This window comes from Globicephala melas, chromosome 2 (assembly GCF_963455315.2).
Source record: "Globicephala melas chromosome 2, mGloMel1.2, whole genome shotgun sequence".
NCBI classification, from domain to species: Eukaryota; Metazoa; Chordata; class Mammalia; order Artiodactyla; family Delphinidae; genus Globicephala; species Globicephala melas.
The window spans coordinates 25681484-25693997 of record NC_083315.2 but is presented as its reverse complement, the minus strand read 5'-3'; positions in this window follow the sequence as shown (position 1 = coordinate 25693997).

Here is a 12514-nt window from a genome sequence, read left to right as displayed (position 1 = left end):
ATGAAGTTCAGGAAAAGGCAGTTGAAATACAAAAGAAGGATGAACAAAAAAATACATTTAATTTATCGCTGATTTTAATGTTAGGGAAGGGAAGTGTAGTAATTTCTCTTCATCTAAATGAGTAATTTCTCTTCTATACTAATGTCAGATTATAAAGTAGAGTTGTGTACTTTGTTTTCGTAAGCAGGAAATTGAAAGCAATCCAATCAGTACTAAAAGTGTGCTGAGTACAGGAACAATCAATCCCATCTGTAATTATTCACACGAAATGAAAGTTAAACACTTTAATGGCCAGTCACATTCTCCAAGTACCAGAAGAGTTCAACAGCATGGAAGAGAGGTAATTAAATATAAAGGGTTATATAACACTGATAAATGGAACCTCTAAAAGTCATGTCAATTCAGGAGATACCAGTATTGCAACAATACTAAAACCTGTGAGAAGGACAAAATGCATGGACATTTTAAAAAGCATATAGAAAGTGAAGCTTTACCATAAAAAGAGAAGTTGGTTTGATAATCAGTGGCTTGGATTTGAATCATTCTCAGAGAGTCAACCATACTAGGGCCCTACTAAGCATAAATCAATCATCCAAATTCAGCAATTTGGGCTAATTTTTTGCTCAAAACAACCCTTTATGAATACTTAAAGTTGAAATTCACATAATTTTTTTTTTTTTTTTGCAGTACGCAGGCCTCTCACTGTTGTGGCCTCTCCCATTGTGGAGCACAGGCTCCAGACGCACAGGCTCAACGGCCATGGCTCACGGGCCTAGCAGCTCTGCGGCATATGGGATCTTCCCGGACCAGGGCACGAATCCATGTCCCCTGCATCGGCAGGTGGATTCTCAACCACTGCGCCACCAGGGAAGCCCGAAATTCACGTAAGTTTATATGTCATGAAATATTATTTTTCTTTTGGATTTTTCAGCCGTTAGAAAAATGTATAAACCATTTTTACCTCATGGACTATTCAAAACCAGGCAGTGAGCTGTGCCTGCAGGTCATGGTTTGTGGATCTCTGCTCTACACAATTAGCTGACATTATTATAATATCTATAATTATCTTTCCGTAGATTATTATCTTTTAATAGTGATGAAATATACATAACATAATATTTTTCATTTTAACCACCCTTAAGTGTACAATCCAGTGACATTAAATATATTCACAATGATGTGGAACCACCACCACTATCTATACCCAGAACCAACAAAAACAATATACCTGTTACAAATTTTCCTTTTGGATTGTTCAGTGTTGATGTATAGAACCACAACTGATTGTGTGTTTATCTGTATTTACCTTGTACCCTACAACTCTGCTGAATTTATTAGCTCTAGTAGTTTTCTTGTGAACTCTTTGGGGTTTTCTGTATGTTGAATCATGTCATCTGTGATCAGAGATGGTTTAACCCTTTCTTTCCAATTTGGATGGCTTTTATTTTTTTTTCTTGTCTGATGGCTCTGGCTAGAATGTCCAGTATGATGCTGAATAGCTGAGGTAAAAATAGACATCCTCTTTCATTCTCGATCTTAGGAGGAAAGCTTTCAGTCTTTCATCATACCATTGAGTATGATGTTACCTTGACTTTTTTCATATATGGCTTTGTTGAGAATTTGGCTAAACTACTCTGTAATATCACTGCGTTGTCATCTGTTTTGTACAGCTAAGTAGCCTACAGGGGCCATAAATCGACACTACCCCCTCCAGAAAGCTAATGCGTTAAACAAGTGTTTTCTGAATGCCCCCCAAAGCAGAAATGGCCTATTTAGATCCCTGGGAAGCCACTTCAGCTTGTGAGGTATAAAATAATGGCAGCAGCCTTGTTTGTACTTCATCAATCAGAGCAACAACCTACCGTCAGAACACAGAACACTGATATGTGGAAGACAAGCTCCTTATTTCCCACCCTGGATCCAGCAAATCACACCAGAACCTCGGTTTCCTTCCTCACAGCTGCCTGTCCCAGGTCTGGAAGGTGGGCTGTGGGTAAACACCACCCTGAGGGCTGTAACTGACCGGTACTAACTGCAGTTTACCAACCAAGCTTTGCTCTGGATGCAGCAAGACTTCAAATAGATTCTAGAGTTCTAAAATATTTACTTCAGACAGATTCTACCAATATAACTTTTGTCAGGGTAGAGAGATGGATTCCTGGTGCTTCCAATTCTGCCGTTTTTCCTGAGGACACTCTATAAATTCTTTGGGTTGATCTTTGAAAGTATTGTTTTACTCTAAGATCTGGTAAGATAGAAATAAAGTTAATTTTCAAAAAAATCCCCACTAATTTTTGTGTTGCAAAATACTAATATCATTTCATTAAAATCTGATAATGAAAAAGATGTTACTGCGGGGCTTCCCTGGTGGCTCAGCGGTTGAGAATCTGCCTGCTAATGCAGGGAACACGGGTTCGAGCCCTGGTCTGGGAGGATCCCACATGCCGCAGAGCAACTAGGCCCGTGAGCCACAGCTGCTGAGCCTGCGCGTCTGGAGCCTGTGCTCTGAAACAAGAGAGGCCGCGATAGTGAGAGGCCCGCGCACCGCGATGACGAGTGGCCCCCGCTTGCCACAACTAGAGAAAGCCCTCGCACAGAAACGAAGACCCAACACAGCAAAAATTAATTAATTAATTAATTAATAAGAAAAGCCCTGCTAATTTGAAAAAAAAAGATGTTACTGAAAATATACATAGTTTAGAATTGACTATAGTAAAAACATCTTGGAAGATGCAAATATATTAACAAATACAGAGATTCTAGTAAAAATAATTTACTAGAATGTACTAAAGACTTTTGTCATTGATGGAATAGAAGACAAATACACCGTATATATATAGTTAACCCTCCAACAATGCAGGGGTTAGGGGCGCCAACCCAAGCACCGTTGAAAATCCACATATAACTTTGCAGTCTCCCTTTTATATCTGCAGTTCTGCCTCTGTAGATTCAACCAACCGTGGATCACTAGTGTGGTTTCCATGTGCTGAACACAGGATCTGGTTTTGTTAAAACATGACAAATAATTTCCATATGTTGTATATGTGTACGTATATAAATACATATATGTTTGTGTATATAAATGTATATATAGGTATATATTATATAAGCCTGGAGAAAATATAGGAAGTGCATATTAAGCTGTTAACATTCATTATTGTGAAGTGTTGCTGAAACGAGTGAAGGGGGAAAAAGAGGGCATGGGGGACAAAAAGGGCAAAAAGAAAAAAATTCAACGAAAAAGCAAATATATGGGGCTTCCCTGGTGGCGCAGTGGTTGAGAGGGAGCGGCTGGGCCCGTGAGCCATGGCCGCTGAGCCTGCGCGTCCGGAGCCTGTGCTCCGCGACGGGAGAGGCCACAACAGTGAGAGGCCTGCGTACCACAAAAAAAAAAAAAAAAGCAAATATATGATCATTTATGTATATATTTAAAATTATATACTTATCTTTTTTCTTTATGTATAAATAAAATAATTCAGTAAGCAATATCAAATTACAGAGACAGCAAAGGATAAACCAGTCAATATAATCACTTAAAAGACCAAGAGGTGACACGTACACACTACTATATATAAGATAGATAACTAGCAAGGACCTACTGTATAGCACAGAGAACTCTACTCAATACTCTGTTATAACCTATATGGGAAAATAATCAAAAAAAGAGCGGATATATGTATATGTATAACAGATTCACTTAGCAGTACACCTGAAACTGACACAATATTGTAAATGTTGTGAAATGTTGTAAACAAAAAACAAAAGAAGACCAAGAGTACAATTACATGTACTATAATTCACTGTGAGTTACTTGACATGGTTCCACACCAAGAAAGGGAGAATCCCTGACTTCAGAGAATTATTTCCTCTATGTAAAGATTTTGGTACTTACCTCTAAGTGGATATCTAGTATATATCCAACCTTGAATGTGAAAAAGCAGACGTAAACACTGAGACAGTTTCCCAGAGGACACTGGGAAGGTATTTATGTGCTTATCTGCCCTTGATTTTTGTTTGCAAAACTTACACATAGGTGCTGATTGGCACCACACTGTTTTTGAATCTCTCTATGCCACAATTAAAGCCATACACAAAATTATGTATTACAATCAAAGAGGAAACAGTCAAGCACAGCTTTAAACATTAGAGAAAGGGAACAAAATCATCTCTGATGTTCCACATGGCAAACACTAACCCTTCTCGAAATGTGAAAACAGCCATGAATCTTTCTTTCAGGAACAGCTCTGAGTCTGATCTGGAAATGCAGAATTTACCCAGACAGTATATTCCATTGGAGAGTATTGACTGTCCTAATATGGGTACAATTAGGCTGTCATTTATAGAGCTAAAACTACTGATACCATGATATGAATCATGTGAGCAATGAGAAAAATGTTATTTCATTGGTTAACTTTTCACCCCTGACCACTAAGGGGAGGAAGTCCTCTGAAAATCCTTCACACCTTCTTTTCTCTTTCTTCCCTCTGCATTTAGGACAATCCATTGTGGTGGGTGGGGTTACAGGGCTCTTGGATTCACCAAGACTCTGGGAAAATAAGTAGGGGACTCAGTTAATCAGCCCATGTTATATTTGCAAAAAGACCTTCTCCAAGGTTATCTTAAAACTGTCAGGGCTTCCCTGGTGGCGCAGTGGTTGAGAGTCCGCCTGCCGATGCAGGGGACACGGGTTCGTGCCCCGGTCCAGGAAGATCTCACATGCCGTGGAGCAGCTGGGCCCGTGAGCCATGGCCGCTGAGCCTGGGCATCCAGAGCCTGTGCTCTGCAACGGGAGAGGCCGCAGCAGTGAGAGGCCCGCGTACCGCAAAAAAAAAAAAAAAAAACCTGTCAAAAGTCAACAACAAAGAAAATGGCAGCCAGGGAACAAAGGATGGTAACCTACAAAGGAACCTCCATTAGGCTATCAGCAGATTTCTCAACAGAAACTTAATAGGCTGGGGGGAAGGGAGAAGGGTGGAATGACATTTTCAAAATACTGAAAGATAAAAACTGTCAGCCAAGAATACCCAGCAAAGTTATCATTCAAATATGAAGGCAAAATAAAGATTTTCCCAGACAAACAAAAGTTGAGGACGTTCATCAAATTTTCCTGCTTTACAAGAAATGTCAAAAGGAGCTCTTGTACCAGAAACAAAAAGGCAAAACTTTGAGCAAGGTGATAGACAGAGGTAATCAGAAAGTTTAAACTCTATATCAGAATAGGTTTTTAAAAAATGCTTTATTATAGCATAAAGGTTAAAAGGGGGAAAAAGCAGAAAAAATAACTATAGCTACTTCAATTTGGTAACAAACTCACAACATAAAAGGGATAATTTGAGGCAAGAAAAACATAAAAGGGAAGTGGAAAAGAACAGAACTTGTATAGGCAAATGAAAATAGATGCTATCAGCAGGAAAAGGACTATTTTATCTATGAGATGTTGTATGCAAACCTCGTGGTAACCACAAAACATAAACCCAGAGCAGAGACATGAAACATTTAAAAAAAAAGAAAGAAACTGAAAAACACCATAGAAAACCACCAAACCAAAATGGGAGACAGAACACAAGAAAAAAGAAATAATGGAGATATAGAGCAATGAGAAAACAAAAGATAACATGGCATTACTAAGTCCTCATCTACCAATAATCACCCTAAATGTAAATGGATTGAATTCACCAATCAAAAGACACACAGTGGCTGGCTGGATTAAAAACCAGACCCATCTACATGCTACCTCCCAGAGACTCACCTCAGCTCTAAAAACAAACACAGGCTAAAAGTGAAGGGTTGGAAAATGATACTCCAAGGAAATAGCAGCCAAAAGAAAGCAGGTGTAGCCACACTCATATCAGAGGAAATAGACCTCAAAGGTAACAAGAGACAAAGACGGACATTATATAATGATAAAGGGAACAATTCATCACAAAGACATAACAGTGATTAATATATATGCACCCAACACAGGAGCAACAAAACACATAAATTATTAACAGACCTAAAGGGAGGAATTGATGGCAGCACAATAATAGCTAACACCTCACTTATGTCAATGAATAGGTCATCCAGACATAAAGTCAACAAGGAAACAGAGGCCTTAAATTAAACATAAGACCAGATGGATTTGATAACTTTGTACAGAACATTCCATCCAAATGCAGCAGAATACACATTCTTCACAAGTGCACGTGGGACTTTCTCAAAGACAGACCATATGTTGAGACACAAAATAAATTTCAATAAATTTAAGAAGATTGAAATCATATCAAACATCTTTTCTGATAACTATGGTCTGAAGCTAGAAATCAGCTACAACAAGACAGCTAGAAAAATCACAAATATGTGGAGACTGAACAACATGCTAGTAAACAAGTTTTGATTTCTTCTTTTCAATGAAGAAATCAAAAGAGAAATCAAAAATTACCTGCAGACAAATGAAAATGAGAATACAGTGTACCAAAATCTATGGGATGCAGCAAAAGTGGTAACAGGAGGGAAGTTTATGGCAATACAGATCCACCTCAAGAAATGAGAAAAATCTCAAATAAACAAACTAAACTTATACCTAAAGGAACTAAAAAACTAGAACAAATGAAGCCCAAAGTCAGTAGAAGGAAGAAAATAAAAATCAGAGCTAAGTGAAATACAGACTAAAAAGACAGTAGAAATATCAGTGACTAAGAGCTAGTTCTTTGGAAAGATAAACAAAATTGACAAGCTTTTAACTAGACTAAGAAAAAAAGAGAAGTCTCTGATAAATAAAATCAGAAAAAAAGAGGAGAAATAACAACAGATACCACAGAAATTCAATGGATTATAAGAGAATATTATGAGCAGTTATATGACAGCATATTGGACAACCTAGAAGAAATGCACAAATTCTTAGAATCACGCAACCTTCCCAGACTGAATTATGATGAAATAGAAAATTTGAATAAACTGATCACTAGCAAAGAGATCGAAAGAGTAATCAAAAACCTCCCAAGAGGGCTTCCCTGGTGGCGCAGTGGTTAAGAGTCTGCCTGCCGATGCAGGGGACACGGGTTCGTGCCCCGGTCCGGGAAGATCCCACATGCCGCGGAGCGGCTAGGCCCGTGAGCCATGGCCGCTGAGCCTGTGCGCCCGGAGCCTGTGCTCCGCAACGGGAGAGGCCACAACAGTGAGAGGCCCAGTTACCGCAAAAAAAAAAAAAAAAAAAAAAAACCTCCCAAGAAACAAAAATCCAGGACCATACAGCTTCACAGGTGAATTCTACCAAACATTCAAAAATATTTAACTCCTATCCTTCTCACAATCTTAGAAAAAATTGGGAACACTTCCTAACTCATTTTATGAGGTCAACATTACCCTGATACCAGACCAGACAAGGACAACATAAAAAAAAAGAAAATTACAGGCCAATATCTCTGATAAACGTAGATACAAAAATCCTCAGAAAAATATTAGCAAACTGAATACAACGATACATTAAGAGGATCATACATCATGATCAAGTGGGATTTATTCCAGGGATGCAAGGATGATTCAATATTCACAAATAAAACAATGATTCACCATGTTAACAAAATGAAGGATGGAAACCATATGTTCATCTCAATAGATGCAGAAAATGCATCTAAGATTCAATACTCATTTATAGTAAAAACTGTCAAAAAAATGGGTATAAAAGGAATGTACCTGAACATAATAAAGGCCATATATGACAAACCCACAGCAAACATTATACTAAATGGTGAAAAAATGAAGACTATCCCTCTAAGATCAGGAACAATGCAAGGATGCTCGCTCTCACCACTCTTATTCAACATAGTATTGGAAGTCTTAACGCAGATCAGTTAGACAAGAAAAAGAAATAAAAGGCATCTAAACTGGAAAGGAAGATTCAAACAGACAAATTCATTGATTCACTCATTTCAGGTTTAGAATTTGTCTCTTCCAGATAAAGAGACATCAAATAGGCGTTAAAAACAATCACTCATTTAAATAAAAATTAACAGCTGTTGTGTCTAATCTGCTTCTTGCATCTTTTGAAGGTTTCCTTTTTTCATTCAGATAGTTTATTTTTCATAAGACTTCCAATTAGTTCTTTCTCCCATCTGTCTTTTTTTTTTTACTTACTTAGTTTTCTTCTCCTTTCATAAATGTTTGTCCCTTCTTAATTTCCTTTGAGAATGCCAAACCACATTATTTTTACATCATGCTCATATTACATTATTATTTTTATGTCTTCTTGTGTGATTTTTTTTCCTATTTGTTACATCTTTTGGTTCTGTTCTATGGTGGTAGATTCCCTCATTTGCATCGTTATTTTTCATTTGAGAAACAATCTTGTGCCTGCATGTCTTGGGGTTTTGTGGTAACTCTTGTGGTTCCAGGTCTTATGTTAAGATTTAGGATTATTGCAGTCCAAATGTCAGGTTTCCTAACATCAATTCCAAATAGGCCAATATTGGTATGACCTTTTAGTATTTTACTGGGAGTATCCTAGCTGAATCTCTTGAATGAATTCCGTGATATCTCAAGCCCATAGTGTTTGGAATTGCAATTTCCATAGGCTCTTGTTGGCAAAGACTGTTTTTGACAGCTTTGATTCCAAAGAATAAAATACAGAAATTATCACCGAACTAGGAATTTTGTCCCAGTTGGCTCAGTTCTACAACCACAAAGCTATTCTTTCAGTCTGCCTTGGGCATGGGTGCCATTCATAAGCCGTGCCATTCATAAGCCATGCCATCTCAGGCTTTATCTTGAAACTTCCTATAGGTCCAGGGAATATCTGTTCTTTATCTTTGTGGTACTGCAAGTCAGCATGGAATGAAATAGTTACTTTGCTGTGCAGGTTATGAAAGAATTTTGACATCTCTAAATGCTGTGCAGGCAGGAAATGTCTGGACAAAGAGAGCTGCCACAAAAGAGCAGAGATAAGCAAGTAAATTCACAGAAATGGAAAGTTCCTTGAGGTCTGATTCCACTGTTCTTAGGAGGGAAATGCCCCTTTGAAAATGAGTTTCTCCAAAACTATTCCACACAGTCTCATGTGAATAAGCCTGGAAACCTTCTAACCTACTTTGCTAAGATTTTGATGATGACAAAAGAATGGCCTATTTCCCATTCCAGTTCACCTCCATAGACCTGAGAACTATTAGAAACACTGACAATTTGACTACAGGTGTATCAAATCCTTTAGCAGTGTTGTCATGAGATAAACACAAAATCTGACTCTTAGACTCTCAAAAAAGTTTTTTTTTTAATTAAAGGTAATAAACTGTTAGAAAGAATAAAAATTGGACAATACATTGTTTATTTTTAATAAGAGACTATATTTAGAGTAGTTTTAGAGTGACAGGGAAATTGTATACAAAGTACCACAAGTTCTCATACCCCCTCTCCCCGCCCCCCACTTTACCCTGTTATTAGCATTTTGCATTACTGTGGGACATTTGTTACAACAGATGGAAGGTAACACCCCAACTGTACTGACCAGCTATTAGGAAATATGTTGGAGGAGAAGCAAGGTTAAAGCATTACCCACGGAGTAAGAAGAGAATTGAAGCCAGTTAACTTGGTTGTACTTCTATCAGAGTGGTCTTAAGTAAAGTGTTATAAAATAATAAAGACATCATTAATTTTTTGCAAAATTTTAACTCATATTTTTAATGATTAAATTTTAAATTCCTGATACACTTACATTATTGTAAATTATTATAAGAGAATGTTGAACAATTATTAACCATATGCTGGACTAGAAACCTCCACATACCAACATCTTTCTTGTTTTTCCAATGATGAAGCCCCTTTTTTTTTTTTTTTTTGCTGTATGCGGGCCTCTCACTGTTGTGGCCTCTCCCGTTGCGGAGCACAGGCTCCGCACGCACAGGCTCAGCGGCCATAGCTCACGGGCCTAGCCGCTCCGCGGCATGTGGGATCTTCCCGGACCGGGGCACGAACCCGTGTCTCCTGCATCGGCAGGCAGACTCTCAACCACTGCGCCACCAGGGAAGCCCGAAGCCCCTTGTTGACCAAACATCGTCTGAAACACTTAGCTATCTTACACTACTCTACACCACACATACACACACACAATTTAAAGGAATGATTAATGAGCGTTTTTCAAAATGTTAAACTTTAGTAAAGAAATAAAACTTCACAATGAAAGAAAATTTGCTTTTTTACCTTTTCAATCAGAAAAAAATTATTTCATTTCTTCTTCTTTGCTTTATAATAAGAATATCCAGTCCTGACAAGGGTGCAATCCTGAAAAGGGTAACAAAAAAAAAGACATGCTGGCAAGGTGCTTAGTGGAGGTTAATTATTGATAGTTTTTGCAGTATGCAAACAGAGTGTTGGAGGGGTTATATCTTTCACCCAGTGTATAACTTTTAAAGAACTATCACAATGTAACTCCCCCCGAAAGATAAATATTTTATATAATTTATTATCTTGCTCAACATTAGCCATAAAGGAAAAACCTGTAAGCAAGTTAAATTATAATAAATTTGGGAGGAGTTAGGGAAATCATGAAACATTGATACAATGGAATGTTATGAAGCCAAATAAAATTTAACATGTACAGTGATGTCAGCAAAATGCTAAGCTGCGATTTTGGAAATTGTGTGTCCGTTTTCATTTGTTTCAAGGGATTTCTTTATTTCCTCTTTGATTTCTTCAATGACCATTGGTTTTCTAGTAGCATATTGCTTAGTCTCCACTTATTGTTTGTTTGTTTAATTTTACTTTCTATAATTGATTTCTAATTTCATGTTGCAATCAGAAAAGCCTCTTGATACAATTTGCATCATCTTACATTTACTGACACTTCTTCTGTGGCCTAGAATGTGATCTATCTTGGAGAATGTTCCATGTGCACTTGCAAAGAATTTGTTTCCTGCTGTTTTTGGATGGAATGTCCTTTAAATATCTGTTAAGTCCAACTGGTCTAATGTATCATTTAAGTCCAGTTTTTCCTTATTGATTTTCTGGCTAGATCATCTAACCTTCGATGTAAGTGGAGTGTTAAAATCCCCTACTGTTATTGTATTCCTGTCAATTTCTCTATTTAGTTCTGTTAATATTTGCTTTATATATGTAGGTACTTCTAAATTAAATGCATATTTGTTCACAAATGTTATAGACTCTTCTTCGATTGATGCCTTTATCATTATATAATACCCTTATTTGTTTTTTATTATGGACTTTGTTTTAAAGTCTACTTTGTCTGATATGGGTGTTGCTAGAACAGGTTTTTGTTTTGTTTTTGCCTCCATTTGCATGGAGGATATTTTCCATCCCCTGACTTTCATTCTGTGCATGTCTTTAGCTCTGGAGTGAGGCTCTTGAAGGCAGCATGTATACTGTTCTTATTTCTTTATCCAATCAGCCACTCTATGTCTTTTGATTGGAGGATTGAGTCCATTGACACTTAAAGTGACTGATAGTACTGTACTTATTGCCATTTTGTTACTTGTTTTCTGGTTGTTTTTGTAGTTTTTCTTGTCTTTTTATTCTTCTTTTAGTCTGTTATCTTTTGATTTGATAACTTTATTTGTGTTATATTTGGGTTACTTTCTCTTTAATTTTTGTGTATCTACTGTAGGGTTTTTCTTGTGGTATTTTTGTTGTTGTTTTGGATTTTTTTTTGCGGTATGCGGGCCTCTCACTGTTGTGGCCTCTCCCATTGCGGAGCACAGGCTCCAGATGCGCAGGCTCAGCAACCATGGCTCACGGGCCCAGCCGCTCCGCGGCATGTGGGATCCTCCCAGACCGGGGCATGAACCCATGTCCCCTGCATCGGCAGGTGGACTCTCAACCACTGCGCCACCAGGGAAGCCCTCTACTGTAGGTTTTGGATGTATTATTACCATGAAGTTTATATATGTCAACCTATACCTATATCTACTTGCTTTATATATCGTTTATATCGTATATATACGTATATATATATTCTAAAAGATCTACATTTTACCCCTCCATCCTGACATTTTGTGTTTTTGATGTCATATTTTACATCTTCATGTCTATCCCTTTTTAATTTAGTCTTTTACATTTGTACTAGTTTATTTAAGTTTGTACTAGTTTATTTAAGTGGTTGATGCACCACCTTTACTATGCATTTGGCTTTACTAGTGGGATTTTTCCCATTTTATATTTTCTTATTTCTTGTTATAGCCTTTTCTTTTTCACTTAAGGGGGACACTAATATTTCTTGTAGGGTCAGTTTAGTGGTGATAAACTCAGTTTTTGCTTGTCTGGGAAACTCTTTAGCTCTCCTTCAATTCTGAATGATAATTTTGCTGAGTAGAGTGTCCTTGATCATAGGTTTTTTTTTTTTCCTTTCAGCACTTTAAATATATCATGCCACTCCCTTCTGGCCTGCAATATTTCTACTGAGAAATCAGCTGATAGCCTGATGTGGTTTTCCTGGTATGTGACTCATTGTTTTTCTCTTGCTGCCTTTAGAATTCTCTATTTTTAACTTTTGCCATTTTAATTATGATATGTCTGGTTGTGGGCCTCTTTG